Raw genomic sequence first — 21651 nt, forward strand, 5'->3', positions numbered from 1 at the left:
GGCATGTAGATTAGCCAGAACGGAAGAGGGAAATGAAGCCGCGATTAAAATAATCGCGGCTTCATTTAAATTTAAATGGCTGCCCCGATCTGCCGATCAGCTGTTTGTCGGCAGATCGGGAGAGTCTGGACGCGATGCCCCGACAAAGAAGCCTTTCTTCATCGACACAGGTAAGCCTCGTGAAACCAGGTTTACCTGTGTCGATGAAGAAAGGCTTCTTTGTCGGGGCATCGCGTCCAGACTCTCCCGATCTGCCGACAAACAGCTGATCGGCAGATCGGGGCAGCCATTTAAATTTAAATGAAGCCGCGATTATTTTAATCGCGGCTTCATTTCCCTCTTCCGATCTGGCTAATCTACATGCCTCCGTCGAAGGAGGCATGTAGTCTAGACACACCCGAAGTGAGGGGAAAGTGCACAGTTTGTTGCATTCCTCACTCTGGCTAGGGAGCACAAGGGACAGACAAATCCAGACCTGCCCCAAGTCCTCCCCGAGCTGTGCCCACTGGAGCTGCAGCAGCCATGGAGAAGTGATTCTCACTTGGTCCCAAGCTTCTGCAGTGAGAGGGCTGGGGTTGTCCTCTCTCCCCAGGGACACCTTGCAGACTTATTCCTAGCCCACTCCAGAGCAATACATTTTTCAAAAAACAAAAATTAATTGAGTTAAGGACCTGCACAACACGGGGTAAATCTTCTAGTGTCTTATGATGGGAATGGTCAAGCCACCAAAACTCTAGGAAACATAGAAAACATTCCTGTGATAGAACAGTTCACTTTGGAATGGACAAAGGCCATCAGGATCCTCTGTATATTTGAGGTCAATTATTTTAATAAAGGCAGTAAGAAGAAAAAGCTCTGGTTAAATATGATTAGTTAATTATGGTTGTTATTATGGAACTTGTATTTCAAATACAATTGGATAAAGCATCCACACTGTAAAGAGAAAACAGTACACCTAAAAAGCATTTCCAGAGGTTGCTCTCTACACAAACCAGCTTGGGGGTGGAAGTGAGCGAACATCCCATCCACCAGCAATTCCTCCTGGCAGATGTGGGGAGCTCCAAGTGTCTCTATTTGAGATTAACTTCTTGCTCATTACACTGTCTGAAAGCAGCCTCTAATCTGCTCCTAGCCCTGCCCTTGTTCCCCCTAGCGAGCAATGGACCTTGGGAACCTGACATTTGTTACTCATTCAAGTGTGGCTCTGAGTGAACGGATCAAGAGCAACTGGCCCTCCTATGGATCCACATGGCAGAGATTGATTTACTTATAAAGGGGTTTGGCTGGTAGATTAGTGGAGCCACTGGACTGTGCTGTACTCCATGCGGCATGGGCATGGCACACAAACAGCACTGAGCAGCCGAATGGCTTTGCTAATCCGCCCACATAGATCTAGCAGCACTAACATTTGCAAGCATGTTTTCATTTCCATTTCTGATTTTCAGCTAACAGGGTGATGAGCAGGGGAAGGTGCCATCTGTAGTGTGTGATGCCATCCTTGACCAAAACACTGCCATCCATGGCCAATTCCACTTGGGTCTGAGTCTTCATCATCCATGCTTGATTCCTAGCTGCCCCACACATGCTTTTGCACAAACAATGACTTTCCGAATGAGAAGCCATTCCCCTCCGTGCAGAACAATCTGTCCCACATCTATCCTCAGAGAGTCCTTGCCCAGAGCTCAGTGCTAATGCATTAGGAACACTGCTGTGCTCTGCCTTGTGGAAGGAGAGGCAGCAGACTGGGGGACCTTGGTGTAATGGGACCTACTTCCAGTTAATTGCCCCTGCAGGGACAGGCAGGAGGTTCCATATGCTGAAGTCAAACCTCCTCCCCCTACCTGCTACCCTGGGCCTCAGGCCCTTTCTTGTGTGCATGCGAGAGAGACAGAGGGTGCACCAGGGGAGAGGCAGAACTGGCTTAGAGTGATGGGTACCAGCTTGCAAGAGGCGGGGAAGAGGAGGATCAAGGAGAGATTGGGCCCTGTCATTGCCCTTCCATGGGAGGGGGGCTATTGCTCCAGATTCTCTCCCAACCAGAGCATCCCCAGTATTTTCAGGCTAACTCCCCTTCTCATCCCTCCCTCTTCCCCTCCCCCCACCATTGCCTGCTGTCGCACTGTTAAATAGTCTTCAAACATAAATGACCAGCAATTTGTGCTAATCCCTGCCCAGTTCTGCAGCACTGACAGGACATTCAACAGTTCGCATCCAAATTATTAATAATGGTGTTACTGCTCTTGTGGGGAAATGGCTCCTGTCCTGGCCCCACTCCGCATACATCACTGCAGTTTTAACCTCCACTCTGACAACATGACCTGATGCCACCTTATCCAGCCCCAAACCAACCGCATCCCTTAATCCTCCTTGTGTCTCGGTCCCCTTCTCAGTCTCTCTGCGGCACGTTCACATTCTCTGCCCTCCCATTTCCTCCCCCTCCCTACGCCAACCCTATTTATCAATCCCTCCCTCTCTTCATCTGGGTATTTATGCCACACTCCTCTCTGTTGTATCACATGTAGATGATACAACTCTGTTCACACACAGCTCATCCTTCTGCTTTCTCATCTTCTTTTCCTTCATTGTATTTGTGTTATCCCTCCTGGTACTGCATTTAGACTCAGAAAGGAGCACCCAGGGTTTACAGGACCAAGCAGTAATTCTTAGTAAGGATGTAGATGGGGCATTTGCACATAACCCCTCCTGAGGTAGCTGCATGACTCAGCTATGAAGAATCTGTACTTAACATAGCCATGTGCAAGGGGGCTGTCAACAGATTCATCATCTTCAAACATATCCTCAGAGGAAATGGGCACCAAAGAGGGTTGGAGAGAGAACATGGTGGTGTTCTAAATTGGCCTGACAGCTTCCTTGTCTGCCATTACCAAGATGGAAAGCTCACTGAGCTGGAAAAAGGGGAGTTGCATCTCATGACATGATACGCAGGCAGAAGAACTTTCTCTTTTTAATCTGTGCAATAAAGGGAGGGAATCTTTTCTGGTAAAAGAGTTATGTGTAGGACGTGCTGTGGGGAATGACAATCTCTTGAATAACTGGTGTTGCTCAACTTCCTAGCTGACCCACAGGATATTTCCCAGCATAGAGAGATGGGGGAGATGCTCACAGACCATGACAGAAGGACTTGAGATGAGAGAGTCAAGAGTTCCACTCAGCTTTTCCCATTCCTCTTGTTTGATTAATTACATCATAAAATCATTTGCACAGAGTAATTATTGTGGATCAAAGAGAGACATTTGCAAAGGTTGTGTAGGCAATGAACCCTAGAAGTATGCTTCAAGAGTAGGCTGGGCCTTTGTGTCTGTACATATATGGGCACTTCTGTGTGCATGCAGGTGAGCACAGGAATTGTGTGTTTGTAAGGGAATTATTGTGAATCTGAGGTGCCTAAAAGACAGCTTTGTGTTATCAGAGAGGGGGAGTGCATAATATGTTAGACACACACTCATTCTGTGGATGGCTAGAAAAGCAGACCTGCTTGGGTGTGAGTGATTGTATTGTCCTGATTAGTGACTACAGAAGATAAATATCTAGGTTCTATTTCCAGGTCCATCACTGAGTTGCTGGGTGGCCTTGGACAAGTCATTTCACTGCTCTGTGCTCCAGTTTCCCCATCTATAAAATGGGGTGACAGTGACCTTGATCTCCTTTGCAAAGAGCTCCTAAAAATGGGGGGAAGGCAAGAGAGGAGAAAAAATCTGGAGGTGAAACAAGAGTGGAACAGGCTTGGCTCAGTCTCTGCTGTCATTTCCCTGTTTTGAGATTTGTTTCCACACTGAGTCATGGCATAATGGCCTCCCCTTCCTATATAATTCTGTCAGGGAGTGAACCATTCCTGAAAGCACTTCTCGGTTTTGTCCCAAGTCAGGAACACATCCCCATTTTGAAGAGGGTCTGAGTTTCAAAATCCAGTTCAGTCATAGCCTAAGATGGGGAACCTTTTACTTTTAAGGCTTCATTTTGTAATAATCACATGCTGCCTTTTCCTCTCCTGTCCCGAGATATTCACACACACCTGCAAGTTTCCATGTGCAGCTGCTTTGTTGTTTGGGGATGCAGTGCCTCTGAAAAAGACTTCCAGCCCACAGCAGCTCTGTGCCACTCCCGCTGGCTCAGCCAAAAGAGAGAACTCCTGGCTTAAACCATCTCAATATAGTTCCAATCAAGTTGGCCAGGAGGTGGACACTCCTGAATGAGAGCACGTCAGCTTGGCCAGGAGGAGGAGACCCAAGAGAATCTGCCCATTCATGACTCCTCCCATCTCAGCCTCTGAGAGGTAGGGCAAGCAGATGTCCTCTTAGTTTTTATAGGGACAATACAGGTAGTTGGAGCTTTTCCTTATATGAAAAAAGTGAATAAGGAAAAGTTATTTACTTATTCTCACAACATAAGAACTAGGGATCACCAAATGAAATTAATAGGCAGCAGGTTTAAAACAAACAAAAGGAAGGTTTTTTCACTCAGTGCACAGTCAACCTGTGGAACTCCTTGCCAGAAGATGTGGTGAAGGCTAGGACTTTAACAGGGTTCAAAAAAGAGCTAGATAGATTCATAGAGGTTAGGTCTATGAGTTAGCCAGAATGAGTAGGAATGGTATCCCTAGCCTCTGTTTGTCTGGAAATGAGTGACAGGGAAGGGATCACGTGAGGATTACCTGTTGTGTTCCCTCCCTCTGGGGCATCTGGTATTGGCCTCTGTCAGCATATGGGCTAGATGGACTGCTAGTCTGACCCAGTATGGCCGTTCTTATGTTCTTATGGGTTCTATTACCTTCCTGACCTGATCTTTCATACTTGCTATCTGGTCATCCTAAGGGGAGACTGTATTTTATCTCAGTTTGTAGCTCTGCTGACTGAGTCCTTGAGGATTCCCACTTTGAGTCCCAGCTGTGCTAATATGCTGGATAATTTGAGAATCTGGTGACTTGATGGGAACCTCCGCTAATGGAGACACTCTCCTATGACAGTGAGTTCCCCATGCTGACTTGAGCCAGTAGGGTCACCTCTATCGAGGTAAAGAGCAGAGCTGCTAGCAAAAGAGCTGCACTAGGCATACATTCCTGGGCTGTCTGGATCTAACGAAGACAAAACTTTCCAGCTTCCCTAGCAGCCGTGAGCCTCCCTCCTCCCACTCTTGCTTTCACCTTTTGTTCCACAGAAAAGGTTAGGCGGCAATTCTTGCTCCACTGTCCATTGATCTTATCCAGGAACAAAGAGGTTACACACAGAGGCCCTGCTCCTGGAGACAGAAGAGAGGGCTGCATAATGAAACAGGGCACTTACTGGAAATACCTCGCCAATTAACATGCTGCTCTTTCCGGCAGCCGGCCGGGACTGCGCAAGGTACTGCCGGGGAGGCAGGGAGAGCCCTTTGAACCTGGATCTTCAGTGAGGGCTGCTTACTGGCAGGTGTTTGGGGGAGGAAAGCGTGGCAGGGAGGGAAAGAAAGGGAGAAGCAGTCGCAGAACAATGGAAGGAGGACGGGGGTGCAGATGTTCTGTGCAAGAAGATGCTGTTGGAGGTTTATGCTGTTACAATTATAACTCCCTGGCCCTGTCTTGTGCCCTTTCACCTGAATAACTGAAAGCATGTTACACAGATTAATGGAGTTTCACAACCTCCCTGGCAGGGAGAGAAGGATTTTATTATCCCGGTTTTACAGGTACCTGCTTTGAGGCACAGGAGGGCGTGACTACACTCACTCAACACTGTGGGACAGGCTTGCGAACTTTCCACATCAGTGCCTAAGCATCCACACTGCACCGTCAGCCTGGATTTGCAATTACTGGACCTGGCTCTCACAGCCAAGCTAATGCCTCCACTCTGCACTACACAGCCCTTCTGCGGTGTCCTCCATCCACACTGCACAATGACAGGGCTGGGAATATGGTGGGTGCTCAGAGCCTGAGTTCTGCTGTGATTCCGCTCCAACAGGATCCGAGGACCTTGTTCCTGAATGCTGGCTAGCCTGAGTCAGATTGATCTGTATGTGGACAAAAGGAGAATGTGGCACAAACGGGGGCTTAGCATGTACAGTGTAGACATATCCAGAGAAGCTAAGGTGCTTGGCCCAAATTGCAGGGAACAGTGGTAGCATTAAGGAGCCAGATCCTTTTTGTTTTATTCCTTGAACCACTAAATAACACTCCCTCCCAGGAGTGGGAATGGTTTTCCAGGCCCATGTCTCTCAGACAACCAAAACAGAGCTCTGTAAGCTCTACACGTAGATTCCCATTTGCTACATCTTAATACTATCCATCAGTCTCCATCCCCTGGCCCCTGACATGGCTTTACCTTTAGACTTTCTACCTGATTAAAGAAGCCCCTGGCAGTCAGGTCTAGAGCAAAGGAGCATTCTTGCCATAGAAGGCATAGATCAGATATCATGGTGTAAGTCTTAGTAGAGAGCACAGTGCTTGGTGCTCACTGTTCCACGTATGGGATTTAGAACACGTTCATGATGCCAGTGTAGCACTCAAGCAAATGGCAGAACCCCCCCTCCCCCATGTCAATGATAAGGTGTGTATGAAACGTATGGGAAATACCATGCAGCCCTAGAGGCCTGCACCCTGTCAGGTCTGTGCACAGTGGTGGGGCAAACTCTACTTCAACTCCCCATCCTAGAGGGAGCGCTGAGCATACTGCAGCTCCAGCAGCCTCATGGTTGATGCTCAGCATGGCAGTGGAAGCAGGCCCACCTACGAGGGAGCAGGGGACAAAAGGGGAATTTGCCATGGAGCCTGGCAATTCAAAGGGATCTGGTCAGCATTACTGCTACTGTGGCAGAGACATTGGTCAGAACTCCGGGTCCTTTAAATCACCACCGAACCATTGTGCCACCCACTCCATGCGGCTCTGAGGGCTAGGGCTGGGGCAGGGAGGGAGGTACTGTGCTCCAGGTAGCGCTGAAGGCAGGGTCACCCAGCCCCACCTCTTCTGCCCTTAGCCCCACCCCTTCCAGGAGTGCAAAGCTGCCCTCCTTCCATCTTGCCCAGGGGCCAGAGGCTGTCAGCTTCTCCCCTCACTGGCAGAAACCTGAGTTGGGCTCCTGGTCCTAGTGGGATGCTTTCCGTGCTGAGCTCACAGACCCTTAATGAGGCAGGTTCCCTTCCCTTCTGCTTTCTAACACCCCAGCTGAAATTACACAGCATCTGATTGGGTGCTGCAGGAGGAGTGTTTACAGGACAAATCTCTCCTGAGTCCAGAGTCAGTTCGAGCCTCAATTGCAGCCCAAGCATGTAGGCCCCAAGAGAAGCAAGCCATGACTTGCCTCCCCCACATGAATTAGCATCCCCCATGCAGTTACATTCCCTTGCAAGAAATGGAGTGTGCTGTGGCTGCTGCTTTAGAGGGAATTCATGCTCCACTAAGTAAACATGGAGGCACTGGATACACACCTTATAATTAGATCGCTCCACTGTGCAATTATTACATTTTCCAAGCTACAGCTGCTTCCTACTCATTATCAGGTTAAAAAACTTCGCCTGATAGTAACATCACATTAACCCTGTAATTAAGAGACAGACCACCCAGCAACTGACTGCAAAGATGGGGCTTTCTCCAAGCAAGGAACAGCAATGCCTGAGCCAGGAGGATGCTTTGAGTGATGCGAGGAATTACTTTTCAATCATACAGACAGCAGCTCCCATTTTCCCCCTCCCTTTTTTGTAAGATGACTGCAGCGTTCTCCTGAACAGCCGCTGAAGGGAAGATTAGCTAAGAACTGTGACTGAGGTATCTGCTAGCCATTGCACTTCACAGATTGAGAGCGAGAGAGAGCACAGTAACTTCTGCCTCTTCACTTGGACCTGAGTGAACAAATAATTTAATGATGAATTTCATTTTTCCCATTTGCAAGCTGTGATATTTTTAATGAAATTCTTTGTGATTTCAAATGTTAGTTCCTGGAACACCGTCTCAGCTCAGTGCAGATTATTTGCTGTTATACACTCAGCACTTCAGCTTTATTACTGGTACCATGTGATTGGTCATCTGAGTCACATGATTTTGCTTCTGTCCCTAGTTTGGATTAATTAAACTTTTATTAACTGTGGAGGAAGTGCTCGAATGAGTCACTTCCATGGGGAACATTGGTATAACCACTTGTACAAGGACTCATGGTACTCACTGCCCCTCCTCCCCACACACGCATGCCACCACAAAGATACATGCATCTCTTGCTTTCAGAGAATATTTCTCCTGAACAGAAATGTACCCGTATGAGTATATGTGGAAAATAAATTGAAACGATCACAAGTTACATCAAAGTGACCTCAGGAATCTTATTTGAATAAATGTATATGAATAACTTCTTACATGTTCACACAGCCTAGGGGCACTGTAGGGGAGTTGTTGGTATAACACTTCATAGCAGATGCACACACAGACAGCAAAAGTGTCAGCTAACTGCATGCAGGTGTCATCAGGAATGGAACTTACAACCTCCTGCTGCTCTTTAAACCACAGACCACTTCTGCTGAGCTAAACAAGCTTGGCTAACTCAGAGCCCTATCCTACCCTTTAAAGGTGCAGTAACATGTTCATATATACACACAAACACCATAAAGGGACACGATCAGGACAAATACGTTCCTTGCAATACCAAATAATGGGCATGCACAAGCCCATATAGTTCATCCCAAGGAGATGATGGGACACCTGTATTGTTTACATCTCTAAGGACATGTCTCTACACTAGAAAATTATTTCGAAATAATTTATTTTGAAATAACTCCTGAAATAATAATTACAAAATAGCATGTCAATCCTATGGAGGAGCCTCGAAATTAACCTGAGGGTATGTCTACACTACAGGGGTTTTTTCGGAAAAAGAGCCGTTTTTCCAACAAAACTTGAGTTACATCCACACTGCAATCATGTTCTTCCTAAAGTAAATGGAAAGAACAGAGGGGTTTTTCCGGCATTGGTAAACCTCTTTCTAAGAGGAAGAAGCCTTTTTCCAAGAGAGCTCTTTCAGAAAAGGGCGTGTGTGGACAGGGAAGAGAGAGTTCTTTCGAAAGAAAAGGAAAGAGGAAAAAGCACAGGTGCCCTGGTGGCCACTCCATCCATAGTAATCATAGAATCATAGGACTGGAAGGGACCTCGAGAGGTCATCGAGTCCAGCCCCCCGCCCACAAGGCAGGACCAAGCTCCGTCTACACCATCCCTGACAGATGTCTATCTAACCTGTTCTTAAATATCTCCAGAGAGGGAGATTCCACCACCTCCCTTGGCAATTTATTCCAATATTTGACCACCCTGACAGTTAGGAATTTTTTCCTAATGTCCAATCTAAACCTCCCCTGCTGCACTTTAAGCCCATTACTCCTTGTCCTGTCCTCAGAAACCAAGAGGAACAAATTTTCTCCTTCCTCCTTGTGACACCCTTTTAGATATTTGAAAACCGCTATCATGTCCCCCCTTAATCTTCTTTTTTCCAAACTAAACAAGCCCAGTTCATGAAGCCTGGCTTCATAGGTCATGTTCTCTAGACCTTTAATCATTCTTGTCGCTCTTCTCTGTACCCTTTCCAATTTCTCCACATCTTTCTTGAAATGTGGCGCCCAGAACTGGACACAGTACTCCAGCTGAGGCCTAACTAGGGCAGAGTAGAGCGGCAGAAGGATTTCATGAGTTTTGCTTACAACACACCTGTTGATACAACCTAGAATCATATTTGCTTTTTTTGCAACAGCATCACACTGTTGACTCATATTCAACTTGTGGTCCACTATGACCCTAGATCCCTTTCCGCCATGCTCCTTCCTAGACAATCGCTTCCCATCTTGTATGTATGGAACTGATTGTTCCTTCCTAAGTGGACCACTTTGCATTTCTCTTTATTAAACTTCATCCTGTTTACCTCTGACCATTTCTCTAACTTGCTAAGGTCATTTTGAATTATGTCCCTATCCTCCAAAGAAGTTGCAACCCCACCCAGTTTGGTATCATCTGCAAACTTGATAAGCGTACTCTCTATCCCAATATCTACATCATTGATGAAGATATTGAACAGTACGGGTCCCAAAACAGACCCTTGCAGAACTCCACTTGTTATCCCTTTCCAGCAGGATTTAGCACCGTTAACAACAACTCTCTGACTATGGTTATCCAGCCAATTATGCACCCACCTTATCGTGGCCCTATCTAAGTTATATTTGCCTAGTTTATCAATAAGAATATCATGCGAGACCGTATCAAATGCCTTACTAAAGTCTAGGTATATGACATCCACCGCTTCTCCCTTATCCACAAGGCTCGTTATCCTATCAAAGAAAGCTATCAGATTAGTTTGGCATGACTTGTTCTTCACAAACCCATGCTGGCTATTCCCTATCACTTTATTACCTTCCAAGTGTTTGCATATGATTTCCTTAATTACCTGCTCCATTATCTTCCCTGGAACAGACGTTAAACTGACCGGTCTGTAGTTTCCTGGGTTGTTCTTATTCCCCTTTTTATAGATTTGCACAATATTTGCCCTTTTCCAGTCTTCTGGTATCTCCCCTGTCTTCCATGATTTTTCAAAGATCATAGCTAAAGGCTCAGATACCTCCTCTATCAAGTCCTTGAGTATCCTGGGATGCATTTCATCAGGTCCTGGTGACTTGCTGACATCTAACTTTCCTAAGTGATTTTTAACTTGTTCTTTGTGTATCCTATCTTCTAAACTTACCCTCTCTCTGCTTGTATTCACTACGTTAGGCACACCTCCAGACTTCTCGGTGAAGACCGAAACAAAGAAGTCATTGAGCATCTACGCCATTTCCAAGTTTCCTGTTACTGCTTCTCCCTCCTCACTGAGCAGTGGGCCTACCCTGTCCTTGGTCTTCCTCTTGCTTCTAATGTATTTATAAAAGGTCTTCTTGTTTCCCTTTATGCCTGTAGCTAGTTTGATCTCATTTTGTGCCTTTGCCTTTCTAATCTTGCCCCTGCATTCCCGTGTTGCTTGCCTATATTCATCCTTTGTTATTTGTCCTAGTTTCCATTTTTTATAGGACTCCTTTTTTATTTTGAGATCATGCAAGATCTCCTTGTTAAGCCAAGCTGGTCTTTTGCCGTATTTTCTATCTTTCCTACACAGCGGAATTGTTTGCTTTTGGGCCCTTAACAACGGTCCCTTTGAAATACTTCCAACTCTCCTCAGTTGTTTTTCCCTTCTGTCTTGCTTCCCATGGGACCTTACCTACAAGTTCTCTGAGCTTATCAAAATCTGCCTTCCTGAAATCCATTACCTCAATTGTGCTGTCTCCCTTCTACCTTTCCTTAAGATCATGAACTCTATTATTTCATGATCACTGTCCCCCATACTGTCTTCCACTTTCAAGTTCTCAACTAGTTCCTCCCTATTTGTTAAAATCAAATCCAGAACAGCTTCTCCTCTGGTAGCTTTTTCAACCTTCTGAAACAGAAAGTTGTCTCCAATGCAGTCCAGAAACTTATTGGATAGCCTGTGCCCCACTGTATTAGTTTCCCAAAATATGTCTGGATAGCTAAAGTCCCCCATCACCACCAAATCTTAATCACAGCTTAAATGTGAGATAGCATCCATTCAGTGTGGATGCTATCTTTTGAAAAAGCAGATCGCTTTTTAGATGCACTTTTGTGTGTGGACGCGGTCTTTTGGAAGAAGTTTTTTCAGAAGATCTCTTCTGAAAGAAGGTACTTCCGAAAGAAGTCTGCAGTCTAGATATAGCTGAGGCAGGGTCTGTTAATGTGGATGTGCTATCTAGACTTAGAGCCAAAGGAAGCACTGGAGAGTAATTAGTTTGAATTACTCTGTGTAGTAGTTATTTCAAAATAGCAGCAGTAGAGCATCCACACTACCGCTATTTCGAAGAAACAATGGAAAGCAGGAGTTGTTATTTCGAAATAAGCGGCCCATTATTTCAAAATAATAGGCTTGGTAGTATGGATTCGAAATAACTCCCTAGTGTAGCCCAGGGCTAAGAAAACTCATTTCCTGGCAGGAGAATGAGAGCTCAAGAACTAACACTGATCATCTGCTATTTAAAGGAACATTCATGGCTGATTGTGTGCAAAGATGGCAGATAGGCCAGAGAGCCTGGATGTCTGAGAGAAAGTTCTTATCAAACCCACACCTCGGGGTTCTGGAAAAGTCCCTCCTTTCAGTCTCCTGGCCTAGATCCAAATCACTGTCCTGTTTTGATCTGTTTATTACAGAGATGGGCCTAAACTACAAAGGGCAGATCTGGATCTGATCTAGATCCAGTAGGGTCATTATGAAGAGACTGTGATTTTGTGCTAGGTTACTAGGTGGGCCAGACATGGGCATTTGAATGTAGCTTCTGGTCCTGCTGTAGGAGGGCGACACACCTTGCAATTAGAAAAGTCAAAAGAGCAAAACTAGGCCACAAATAAAAGCAACAGTGCTGCACTGAGCATGCCCAGACCTTTCTTCATGGATTGCCAGGTAGAGCACATTGTCTGAAAGAGGTTGGAGACAGAGCCTTATAAACAACCCCTCAGTCTTTATTTAGAGATGAGACTGAGCTCTGGGTATCAGTGGGGCTGCCGTGGGCAGGAAGGCTTTGGGTGGTATATGCTGTATTCTGTCTTGTGCCAAGCACTGGGTTTCACTCAGCACCAACTGCTCTCATTTGGGCTGGGAACATCTGTTTGCTAGTGCAGCTGTTGCCAAGGATGGCTTCCATGTCTAGGCTCTAGTTAGTCTTTGCCCCTGGAGAGGCTGCTATGTGCTTCCATAAGCACAGAGCCCTGAACCCCAGGTAATACCAGTTAAGGCAGCTAGGTAAGAAATATGAGTCTCTGGACTCAGTCTAGAAGTGTGAGCTCCACTGGCCTTGGCACCACAAGAACCAAAGCAAGCCAGACATGGCAATGTGTGCAGGTCAGGGTGGCTAAGGCCCTCCCCACTCCAGTGCTCGGTACATTGAACTGTTAAGGTTGGGCACCCAGACACTGTGTCAGCCTCTGAATAGGAATTTTATGTGGGTTGGGCGGTTTAAAGAGGGGGCTCTTTACAAAAGAGGAACTAATGGATCCAAAGGATAACAAGTCCCCGGACTTCTCCAGTTCAGGAGTGGAGAACCGAAGGCCTAGGTGCTGGATGGGGCCCCCAGCTTACCTGGATCCAGCCCCCTAGGCTCGGGACTTCCCCTCCCAGCATTGGGGAGTCTGGGCTGGCATTGTAGCCCCCTCCCCCTTGCTGTCCAACTGTGTGGCTGGAGCACACAAAATCTACTAGCATGGGCCCCCTTTAGGCTCTGGTGTGCAAAGGGAAAGTGGGGAGTGTCTTTCTCCTCAGTCAAGGAGCACATCATTGAGGGTTTGTTTTTTCTCTTTTGCTTCTCACTCGTGTGCAGCTCCTGACTGATTTTTCTGACCCAAAAAAGGTTCTCCACCCCTGCTCTAGAAGGTCACTGAGTCTGTTTGCTCTGAGTATGTGAGCTGCATGGAAAGACTGTGGCTGTGCTGTGAGCACTCCCACTTGGCAAAGAAGGGGATGGATCACCAAGAGAAGTAACAGAAAGGAAATCTCCCACACACGCACGTGCACACACAAAATCTCATTGGATGGCTTCTCAGGCTCCCCTGTCTAAAAGCCACTGACTTCTCATGCTGGGTTATTTCTGGTGTGCCATTGGAACCACTGCCAAAATGTGTCAAGTCTCCAGGAAAAGTGTTTCTGTGGGACTGCCACAGCATTTCATAGAGCCACCAATGTCCTGCCGAAGACACCTACCAAAGTGAAGGGAAAGGAAGGGAACCCAGGAGGATGGGTGAACTGGAAGGAGTTGGTGAACAGCCACAGAAAGGAGAAGAGATCAAAATATGGAGAGCTAAATCTGACTAGATTGACTAAGCAATGACAGGAGGACAGGAGACCTGATTACAGGCTGCAGATCTCAGAAGGGTGTAAACTCCAAGCAGGGAGGGGTGTGTGACTAGGCAGGGTGAAATGGATTTATGAATGGGAATGGCTATGCTAAATATCAAGCTTCCTGTCAGAGAGATTGATTGGGTTGGGTACAGACTCCAAAGGGGACAGTCTCTTGGCACATAGAAAACTAGACTGGACAAAACCTTTTTATGATGTAGGGAGCAATCCTACACTGAAGTGAGACAGGCAGGATGGTTAATTAGGTCTACTCCATGTTTAACTGCTCTGAGCTAGTCTCTCCTGTTCATTGCAAGGCCCTGCTAAGAACTGCCTGTGTTTAAATCATAGAGTGTTGATTGGTTTACCCTGCAGCTCCATCTCTCCCTCAGTCTGATGTAACAGAAGCCTGTCTGGGAGGCTTCACTGTCTGGCACCAGTGACTAGGCCCGTGGCCATGGGTGTTTTATAAGAGTGACCGTAGCAGCACTCACTTCAGAAGTTCCCTCTCTAATGGGACATTTCCTGTGTTTTCCTGACAGCTCGGGTTTCCAGGTAGTTTATCACCCTACTAAAAATGATGACAAGTCACAGTGACCCTGTGACCAGGAAGAATAAATTGGCTCTAATTATCATGCAGGCTCCTCATGTGTTGGAATTTTAGTCAGGCAGTTTTAGCTCTGGAGTGGTCCTGCCCTTCGACCTTTCAGAGCAGTATTTCTTTCAGCTGCTTTCATTTTTTCCTTTTTCTGACTGGTGAGTCCTCCACTGATGCCACATTCTCTGATCTCTGCAGGAGTCCATGTTGCCCCACAATCAACAACAGAATGAACCCCAGGACCCGTGCAGTGAATCTGAGGTAGGAATAGGTGCATTTGCTGCTTTTAAGGACTTCATTCCAGTTGTCAGTCTGGGCACTGTTAAGATTCAAAGAGAGTTCTGGGTGCTCAAGCCCACATAATCCTTGCATTGCATGCAGGTTGGCCCAGGCACAACAGAAGGGGAGGGAATCTCTGGTGGTTAAAGCCTAGGCTAGGAGTCTGGGTTCTAGTCCCAGTCCTACAATGAGCTTACTATAGGTAAGTCGTGAACAGGGGGACTGCTGACCAGCATCTGGTGACGAAGGGATTAACTCAGATACTTAGCAAAGGTGTTGGCCAAGGGGCCAGGAGAGCCAATCGAGATAGAGGGTTGCAATTTGAATTGGATATAGGTTCTCTGCCTGCTTTCTTTGTGTGGGAGAGTTAAACCAGGAGTTGAGAGACATAGAGGCTATGTCTACACTGCCCTCTCTTGTGCAAGGAAATATGCAAATGAGGCGAAGTGGTGAATATCGCTGTGCATCATTTGCATACTTAATGAGCTGCCATTTTGCACAAGGGGCTTTTGCGCAAAAAGGAGCCATCTATATAGCTCCTTTTTGTGCAAAACCTCCCTCTTGCACAAGAGCTGTTCTGCTGCTTTTTTTTCAGGAAGAATGGCTCTTGTGCAAAAGGGGGGTTTTGCACAAAAGCCCCTTGCATAAAAATGGCAGCTCATTAGGTATGCAAATGAGGCGCAGTGCTATTCACCACTTCGCCTCATTTACATTTTTTCTTGGGCAAGAAAGGGCAGTGTAGATGTAGCCAGAATGATTTAAGCCCAGGCAGGACTACCATGTCCCTTCTCCCATTCCCTCACCCCCCTCCCATCAAATTCAGGACATGGGAGCTGACTGAACAAAGAGAAAATTATAAGTGAGTACCAGGGAAATGAGAGTCCAGTCCCATTCAGGGTAATGTTTCTTTATTTTGGGGTTTGGTTTGAACTGCTCTATGTGAATCTATGCCTCCCCTCCCCATTCACCACCATCTAAGCATTGTGCCCAGAGACTTTTCTCTGTTTTTTTTTTAATTGTTTTCCTTGGTTGCTCTGTAACATCTAGCAACCAAGAACCCTTTCTCAAGTTTATCTTTTGTTTTGTAATAAAAGTAACTTCTTTTAAGGTGATGATTTCATTCTTGTGTCCTAGAAGGTCTTGTCTGTGTGTATCTGCATGCCTCTGACTGAGGGGTCAGCTACCAGAGATTGCTGCTTTTTTTCCCTCTTTTCTTTTTCAAGCTCTTTTGGGGCAAAGCAGTTTGGGGTACCCTTGGGGTGATTTCAAGTGTTCACCCCTGGAGTTTTTTAGGGGTCAAAAAGCACTTGATGATGGCAGAAAATTCCCCAAAAACTGTGATAGGATTCTGGGGGGGGGGGGAGTTTTTGTAACCAGTACCTGTAGAGGCAAGATTCTGAAGCTCTCTTGCGGGCCTCCACCTTCTGCATTCGGAGTGCTTGAGTGGGGATCAGCCTTGACAGGTATGTCTACACTACGGGACAAAGTCAAATTAAGATACGCAACTTCAGCTACATTAATTGTGTAGCTGAAGTCAGAGTAGCTTAACTTGACTTTTGTCTATACTGCAGGAAGTTGAAGGAAGAGCACTCTTCCTTCCACTTCCCTTCCTCCTTGTGAAGACAGGGTTACCAGCATCAACCAGAGTGCCCCTCTCACTTCAAATTAGCTGACTGCTAATTCGAACTCTGGAAGATTGACAGCAGCAGCATTGATCTTCCTCTGTAGTGTAGACATACCCTATACGACCATTTTACCCATCTTCCACATGGAGATATGCTGCATCTCAGAATCTGGCATGTTTTATTAAAGTTTGCAACACTTGGGCTATGTCTACACTGCAGGCTTCTTGCGCAAGAATTTTTTGCAGAAGAGATCTTCCACAAAAAGGTCTTGTGCAAAAGCGCATCCACACTGCCATGTGCTTTTGTGCAAGAGATGTGCTTTTGCACAAGAGAGCGTTCACACTGCCATGGATGCTCTTGGCAAGAAACTCAGATTACCATTCACAGAATGGCCATCAGAATACCTGTGCTTTTCCCGATAGAGGTTTCTTATGCAAGAAACCCCTATTCCCTGTGCACGCACACCTTTTTGCGCAAGAGCTCTTGTGCAAAAAGGCTTATTCCTCATAGAAAGAGGAATAACTCTTGTGCAAAAAGCCCTGTCTTCTGACAATCTACTGTACTTTTTCTTGCGCTTGTCGTGTGGACGCGCTGCAAGTTTTTGCACAAAAACAGTTGTTTTTGTGCCAAAACTGCAGTGTAGACGTAGCCTTGGAGATTTTCAGATGAAAGATGGTCTCAGGGCATAAGGTATTATTAAGACTACCCAAAGTTCTGGAGAACCAACTGCAGGGAATAGTCCTGCCCTGGTATTCAGATGCTAATCCCAGCCCTTTGCATTTTATGCTCCAACACTTCAGTTAGTCTGAATCTGCAAAAGCGGTGAGGAGTCCTGTGGCACCTTATAGACTAACACGGCTACCCCTCTGATACTTGACACTCCCTCCAAGATAAATGGGGGCATTTAAATCTGCCACTTTTCCCCAGCTGGTTGCTAGGGACTGATGGAAGCCAAGTGGCTGGCTCCTTTCTGGGAGACATGTAAAACTAAAAACATAAGGGAAAAGAATGTATGCTTCTTCCAGTGGCCCTTCAAGTACTTGTCCAGCCATAGCCTTTTCTCCCAAGCTTTTATTCGGAGAGTAAGGAGATAACTTATGTCATGCAATAAGGTTTCACCAGTAATCTCTGGGGGCAAATGCTAGTGCAAAGGAAGGGTGGAGGTAAATTGCAGAATCTAGTGACTGGAAGGAGAAAATGCAAAAGCTAAAGCAACTGTGTCTTCCCCATCTCCATGCAAGGGAGGAAAGAATGAGGGAGGGAGATTACATTCAGGATACCACAGAGAGAGGGAAGATATTCAGTAGCCAGGTCGCACAATATTCAGACACAAATGGGTCTTGAGCTTGTCAAAACATTTCCACCCGCACAAAGTTTTTCATCAATAGCAGGGAGAAAATGTGTTTAATGCTAGTGGGGACAGTGGAAATTGCACTGGAAAAGACAGGCTTGGTAGACATGCTGCTGCCTCCATCACATGTATCATGAACAATGGTACATGTGGACTGATGGGGAGAATCGTCCCATGTTACAGCATAGGAGACTGAATGTGAAGGGACTCCCCAGGTTAGCAGCCCCATCTCTGCAAACCCCTGGCAATACTGTGTCTAGCACACAGGGCAGATGAACGCGGAAATGTTTCATGTAATTTTATCTGTATAAAGTGCTGTGAAATTCAGGGCACCAAGGGCTCATTTAAGAGAGATGGGAGGAGGTCAATAGTAGGTTGTGCAGACAGGATATCGACTGGTTAAAGCAGAGGAATGGAGCCATCGTTTCTAGTCCCAGCATTGCCCTTGAACTTGCAAGTCTGTTTAATACATTTCATATGAAATACTTTTGCATTGAATCACCCACTAGGCTCCCTCTTCTGTGACTGCTGAGGTGGGGAGAAGGGTGGACATATTTGAGGGATGGAAGCATTTGCAGCGGGTCCATATGACTCCCCTTTGGGTTCAGTGATGGAGGGATGACTGCAATATCTATAGCATACTGGCTAGGAGTTAAACATCTGTGGGAAGGCAGAAGGAGGAGATCCAGGCTGTCACTTAGGGCTGGAATCCATAGTTCAGGAGAATTTCCACAGAATAACCAAGAAATCCCAGGAGTAGCATCTGGCCTTGTGCAGGAAGAAAGTGAATTTGGGAAGCAAACCTCTGGCCTTTCTGGCAACTGCAAAGGGTGAGGTGTTTCTGAGATGCTGCCCCCTATACACACCGTGCTCCAGCGAGAGCAGCCCCAAAGAAGATGTCCAGGGTGAAACAGACAATGGGTCTGAAACGTTCACTAAAGTCTCCCCATCTGTCACAGGCAGGGCCGGGAATGGTCGCTGGCAGGAGGCACTCGCAGCCCCTGGTTTCAGCAGGGCTATTTATGGGACCTGGCACTTGTGCTAAGCTGGATCTGAGCATATGGTTTCAGGATTTTTTTTCTTTTGTGCCATGGAGTCTTAATGTTGGTTTTCCTTCAGGTATCCCAGTGGGGCTCCCCCTACGTCCAGTCACCTCAGCCTGCGTTCCCATGAGATTTCACAGGCAAAACAGAGCAGGATTCACTTACTATCTGGACTACAATTTGTGGGGAAAAACTGAGGGAGCTGATAGGAGGATGCTTGGGAACAGATGGCACATTTCCCCATCAGGAATGAACCAATGCCTCCAAATGGCACTGGGGCAACGTTCTCTCTAATCTTTTCCATCCATGTGCAGAATACATTGTTATGTGCACCAAGGCATGTGCAAATGTGCCTACCAGTAGGTACAAGAACCTCGCTGAGGGTGCTCTGCGAATCAGCTGGGTGGCATTTGGATCTCTCCTGAGCGGTCTCCCAAGCGCTCAGATTACAGGGAACACTGCATTGGGCGTACTGTGTGAAAAGAAGTGCCATCTTTGATGAGAAGGAAAGCTGAGAACTTGGCTACTCCTGGAAGTTATAGATCCCCTAGCACTTTTCCCAAGATTAGAGTCATCCTGGCTCTGTTCCTACCTGGGTATGTAGCTTCACTACCCCCTAAAGTCCCCTAAGCTTTGCAGGGGACTCTCCTTCACATGCTGTCTTCAGTGAAGCAGCGTTCCCACATGCAGCACCCTTCTTCAGGCAGCAAATTGGCATGGGTGGCCCAAACTGGCCAATGAAGATGTGGTCCATGAAGATCATGTTAACCCCTTCACGTAGTTAGGGTGAGGGCTGGGTGAGAGAACTAAAGAACACCCCGGAGATTATTATAATACTAGCTGGAAAGACTTTCCTACTCTGGGACACCAACTTAAATTCAGTACATAAGAACATAAGAATGGCCATACTGGGTCAGACCAAAGGTCCATCTAGCCCAGTATCCTGTCTGCCAACAGTGGCCAATGCCAGATGCCCCAGAAGGAGTGAACAGAACAGGTAATCATCAACTGATCCATCCCGTCACCCATTTCCAGCCTCTGACAAACAGAGGCTAGGGATACCATTCCTGTTCATCCTGGCTAATAGACATTGATGGACCAACATGACTTTATCTAGTTCATTTTTGAACAATGTTAAAGTTTTGGTCTTCACAATATCCTCTGGCAGTACCAGGCGGTGAGGGACTGAACTATCCTGGCTGGTCCAGTGTGTGAATTAACTAGTTAGATCTCAGTCCAGTTCCTAAACGAGTTATCCATATCACCGAAACACCATCACTTGTAGCACTAATCACACACATCCCCATACACACTTATAGCTACGTCTAGACTGCAAGCGTCTTTCAGAAGAAGCTTTTCCAGAAGAGAGCGTCTGAAAAAACTTCTTCCGAAAGAGAGCATCCACACTGCCAAAGCACATCAAAAAAGTGATCTGCTTTTTTGAAAGAGCATCCACACTGAATGGACGCTATCTCACATGTAAGCTGTGATTACTATGGTCAGAGTGGCCACCAGGGCACCTGTGCTTTTTCCTCTTTCCTCTTCTTTCGAAAGAACTCCCTCTACTCCGTCCACACTCACCTTTTTCCAAAAGAGCTCTTTCAGAAAAAGAGGTTTACCAACGTCGGAAAAACCCCTCTGTTCTTTCGATTTTCTTTCAAAAGAACGTGATTGCAGTGTGGACATAAGTGAAATTTTTTCAGAAAACTGGCTGTATTTCCAAAAAACCTCTGTGGTGTAAACATAACCTATGTCTCAGCAACGAGACTAATGCTCCTCTTCTTGCACCCCACAGAGCCTGTTCTGGTTCCCAAATGATAAGGACACTGTAAATGCTCAGCTGGGGGACAGTGTCAGGGCAATCTTGGCAGAGGGAGTGCAAAATCAGACTGCCTCTACTCAGTGCATTCTCTAGGTTTGTCAGACAGAACCTTTTCACTGCACTACATCCACTTTAAAATGGGAGAAAAAGGTGATGGTTAATGGCTGCTTCAGTCTCTGCCTCTCTGATACTTTTGTCCTCCTTGAGCTCCTGTAGAGCACAGCTCTTTGTAGTTTGAGCAACTGCTCTGCTGCAAGAACTTTCAAAGGGCAGAGTTGTGGGCTAACTCCTCCTCTTGACTTGACATTAGTATTAAAAATCTGTAGGGACTCCAGTCTGAAAGCTGCTCCTAAGCTGCCTCCCCTCCACACACTGCAGGGTCCTGACAAAGGTTATAATACTGCAGTAGGGACAGAGAGACTGATTTATCCAGCTAATGCGCATCCTGTATTGTGCACCATGGAAAATAGATAGCTGTTCTGGGGATTTCCGTGCAAAGGAGTCATAAAGCATGAATCCCAGCCAAGGAGAATCTCTGAGTTTCTTTGAAGCAATTTTTTCACCAGTGTGAGACCACGCAAGATAAAAATGATCAACAGAATCCCTTGCACTTGCGTTGGGCTGTGGGCTCGTGCTGTCGAATCCATTAGCTGGAATGGGTTGACAAGGACCACCCACAGGCATGCAGAGCTGCAGGTTCCGGAGCAGACTGTGCCTGGCCTTCTCTGATTCTCTTTGCCAAGTCTGAGCTGCTCTTAAACAACGTACCTTAATGATGTTGTCAAAGAGCCAAGAGTGTGAGGGAAACACAGTGAGGCTGGCCCCGGCCAGTAACACAGTACTAGGCATGATGTTTGCCAGCCCAAGTAAAAAGGGAGCAAGCACCAATTTGTATTGGCCTCTGTTAAACCAGGGGAGCTTCTCCCAGCCAAGAAAGATTCAGGCAACCTGCTAAGCTGTTTGCTGTATAGACATTATCCAGTCAATAACACCAGCTCTGAGCATCTCTTCTGCTTTTCAGACACAGGCACAATTCCTTGGAGCGTGGGGAGAGG

At 46.5% G+C, this 21651-nt stretch overlaps 1 long non-coding RNA gene across 1 annotated transcript in view; it reads left to right on the forward strand.

Annotated features, from left to right (window-relative positions):
- LOC112546146 (uncharacterized) overlaps nt 1-21651 on the forward strand; it is a 38461-nt gene that overhangs the window by 2328 nt on the left and 14482 nt on the right. The window contains exon 2 of the long non-coding RNA XR_003089776.3: nt 14675-14737. This is a non-coding gene — a long non-coding RNA (uncharacterized LOC112546146). The remainder of the gene's footprint in view (nt 1-14674; nt 14738-21651) is intronic.

This window comes from Pelodiscus sinensis, chromosome 13, assembly GCF_052426305.1.
Source record: "Pelodiscus sinensis isolate ZL-2025 chromosome 13, ASM5242630v1, whole genome shotgun sequence".
Classification (NCBI taxonomy): Eukaryota; Metazoa; Chordata; order Testudines; family Trionychidae; genus Pelodiscus; species Pelodiscus sinensis.